Source organism: Lolium rigidum, chromosome 3 (assembly GCF_022539505.1).
Source record: "Lolium rigidum isolate FL_2022 chromosome 3, APGP_CSIRO_Lrig_0.1, whole genome shotgun sequence".
Classification (NCBI taxonomy): Eukaryota; Viridiplantae; Streptophyta; class Magnoliopsida; order Poales; family Poaceae; genus Lolium; species Lolium rigidum.
In genome coordinates, this window is record NC_061510.1 from 18,931,016 (window position 1) to 18,935,183 (window position 4,168).

Genomic DNA, 4,168 nt, shown 5'->3' on the forward strand with positions numbered 1-4,168 from the left:
TTGACTTGCCACCACTGAAAAATTGTTATTTGGATGTTAATCTTGCTGATCATTCTACAAAGAAACCTTTGGGTAAAGTTGATAATGTTCGCATTACCGTTAACAATAATCTTGTTCCCGTTGATTTTGTTGTCTTGGATATTGAATGCAATGCATCTTGTCCCATTATATTGGGAAGACCTTTTCTTCGAACTTGTTGGTGCTATTATTGATATGAGGGAAGGTAATATAAAATATCAATTTCCTCTCAAGAAAGGTATGGAACACTTCCCTAGAAAGAGAATAAAGGTACCTTATGATTCTATTATTAGAACAAATTATGATGTTGATGCTTCATCTCTTGATGTTACTTGATACACACTTTCTGCGCCTAGCTGAAAGGCGTTAAAGAAAAGCGCTTATGGGAGACAACCCATGTTTTTACCTACAGTACTTTGTTTTTATTTTGTGTCTTGGAAGTTGTTTACTACTGTAGCAACCTCTCCTTATCTTAGTTTTGAGTTTTGTTGTGCCAAGTTAAGCCGTTGATAGAAAAGTAAGTACTAGATTTGGATTACTGCACAGTTCCAGATTTCTTTGCTGTCACGAATCTGGGTCCACCTCCCTGTAGGTAGCTCAGAAAATTATGCCAATTTACGTGCATGATCCTCAGATATGTATGCAACTTTCATTCAATTTGAGCATTTTCATTTGAGCAAGTCTGGTGCCATTTTAAAATTCGTCAATACGAACTGTTCTGTTTTGACAGATTCTGCCTTTTATTTCGCATTGCCTCTTTCGCTATGTTGGATGAATTTCTTTGATCCACTAATGTCCAGTAGCATTATGCAATGTCCAGAAGTGTTAAGAATGATTGTGTCACCTCTGAATATGTCAATTTATATTGTGCACTAACCCTCTAATGAGTTGTTTCGAGTTTGGTGTGGAGGAAGTTTTCAAGGATCAAGAGAGGAGTATGATGCAACATGATTAAGGAGAGTGAAAGCTCTAAGCTTGGGGATGCACCCGGTGGTTCACCCCTGCATATATCAAGAAGACTCAAGCGTCTAAGCTTGGGGATGCCCAAGGCATCCCCTTCTTCATCGACAACATTATCAGGTTCCTCCCCTGAAACTATATTTTTATTCCATCACATCTTATGTGCTTTTTCTTGGAGCGTCGGTTTGTTTTTGTTTTTTTTGTTTTGTTTGAATAAAATGGATCCTAGCATTCACTTTATGGGAGAGATACACGCTCCACTGTAGCATATGGACAAGTATGTCCTTGGTTTCTACTCATAGTATTCATGGCGAAGTTTCTTCTTCGTTAAATTGTTATATGGTTGGAATTGGAAAATGATACATGTAGTAATTGCTATAAATGTCTTGGGTAATGTGATACTTGGCAATTGTTGTGCTCATGTTTAAGCTCTTGCATCATATGCTTTGCACCCATTAATGAAGAAATACATAGAGCATGCTAAAATTTGGTTTGCATATTTGGTTTCTCTAAAGTCTAGATAATTTCTAGTATTGAGTTTGAACAACAAGGAAGACGGTGTAGAGTCTTATAATGTTTTCAATATGTCTTTTATGTGAGTTTTGCTGCACCGGTTCATCCTTGTGTTTGTTTCAAATAAACCTTGCTAGCCTAAACCTTGTATCGAGAGGGAATACTTCTCATGCATCCAAAATCCTTGAGCCAACCACTATGCCATTTGTGTCCACCATACCTACCTACTACATGGTATTTTCCGCCATTCCAAAGTAAATTGCTTGAGTGCTACCTTTAAAAATTCCATCATTCACCTTTGCAATATATAGCTCATGGGACAAATAGCTTAAAAACTATTGTGGTATTGAATATGTAATTATGCACTTTATCTCTTATTAAGTTGCTTGTTGTGCGATAACCATGTTTACTGGGGAACGCCATCAACTCGTTGTTGAATTTCATGTGAGTTGCTATGCATGTTCGTCTTGTCCGAAGTAAGGGCGATCTACACCGAGTTGAATGGTTTGAGCATGCATATTGTGAGAGAAGAACATTGGGCCGCTAACTAAAGCCATGATCCATGGTGGAAGTTTCAGTTTTGGACAAACATCCTCAAATCTCTAATGAGAAAAGAATTAATTGTTGTTGAATGCTTAAGCATTAAAAGAGGAGTCCATTATCTCGTTGTCTATGTTGTCCCGGTATGGATGTCTAAGTTGAGAATAATCAAAAGCGAGAAATCCAAATGCGAGCTTTCTCCTTAGACCTTTGTACAGGCGGCATAGAGGTACCCCTTTGTGAAACTTGGTTAAAGCATATGCATTGCGGTGATAATCCAGGTAGTCCAAGCTAATTAGGACAAGGTGCGGGCACTATTGGTACACTATGCATGAGGCTTGCAACTTATAAGATATAATTTACATGATGCATATGCTTTATTACTACCGTTGACAAAATTGTTTCATGTTTTCAAAATCAAAGCTCTAGCACAAATATAGCAATCGATGCTTTTCCTCTATGAGGACCATTCTTTTACTTTCAATGTTGAGTCAGCTCACCTATTTCTATCCACCTCAAGAAGCAAACACTTGTGTGAACTGTGCATTGATTCCTACATACTTGCTTATTGCACTTATTATATTACTCTATGTTGACAATATCCATGAGATATACATGTTACAAGTTGAAAGCAACCGCTGAAACTTAATCTTCTTTTGTGTTGCTTCAATACCTTTACTTTGAATTATTGCTTTATGAGTTAACTCTTATGCAAGACTTATTGATGCTTGTCTTGAAGTGCTATTCATGAAAAGTCTTTGCTATATGATTCACTTGTTTACTCATGTCATACATATTGTTTTGATCGCTGCATTCACTACATATGCTTTACAAATAGTATGATCAAGATTATGATGGCATGTCACTCCGGAAATTATCTGTGTTATCGTTTTACCTGCTCGGGACGAGCAGAACTAAGCTTGGGGATGCTGATACGTCTCCGACGTATCGATAATTTCTTATGTTCCATGCCACATTATTGATGTTATCTACATGTTTTATGCACACTTTATGTCATATTCGTGCATTTTCCGGAACTAACCTATTAACAAGATGCCGAAGTGCCGCTTCTGTTTTCTGCTGTTTTTGGTTTCAGAAATCCTAGTAAGGAAATATTCTCGGAATTGGACGAAATCAAAGCCCAGGGGCCTATTTTTCCACGAAGCTTCCAGAAGTCCGAAGACGAGACGAAGAGGGGCCACGGGGTGGCCAAACCCTAGGGCGGCGCGGCCCCACCCCTGGCCGCGCCGGCCTATGGTGCGGGCCCCCCGTGCCGCCTCTTGACTTGCCCTTCCGCCTACTTAAAGCCTCCGTGACGAAACCCCCAGTACAGAGAACCACGATACGGAAAACCTTCCAGAGACGCCGTCGCCGCCGATCCCATCTCGGGGATCCGGAGATCACCTCCGGCACCTCGCCGGAGAGGGGAATCATCTCCCGGAGGACTCTACGCCGCCATGGTCGCCTCCGGTGTGATGTGTGAGTAGTCTACCCCTGGACTATGGGTCCATAGCAGTAGCTAGATGGTTGTCTTCTCCCCATTGTGCTATCATTGTCGGATCTTGTGAGCTGCCTATCATGATCAAGATCATCTATCTGTAATTCTATATGTTGCGTTTGTTGGGATCCGATGAATAGAGAATACTTGTTATGTTGATTATCAAAGTTATGCTTATGTGTTATTCATGATCTTGCATGCTCTCCGTTACTAGTAGATGCTCTGCCAAGTAGATGCTTTTAACTCCAAGAGGGAGTACTTATGCTCGATAGTGGGTTCATGCCTGCATTGACACCTGGGACGATGTGACGAAAGTTCTAAGGTTGTGTTGTGCTCGTTGCCACTAGGGATAAAACATTAGTGCTATGTTCAAGGATGTAGTCACTAGTTACATTACGCACCATACTTAATGCAATTGTCTGTTGCTTGCAACTTAATATCGGAGGGGGTTCGGATGATAACTCGAAGGTGGACTTTTTAGGCATAGATGCAGTTGGATGGCGGTCTATGTACTTTGTCGTAATGCCCAATTAAATCTCACTATACTCATCATGATATGTATGTGCATTGTCATGCTCTCTTTATTTGTCAATTGCCCAATCTGTAATTTGTTCACCCAACATGCTGTTCGTCTTATGG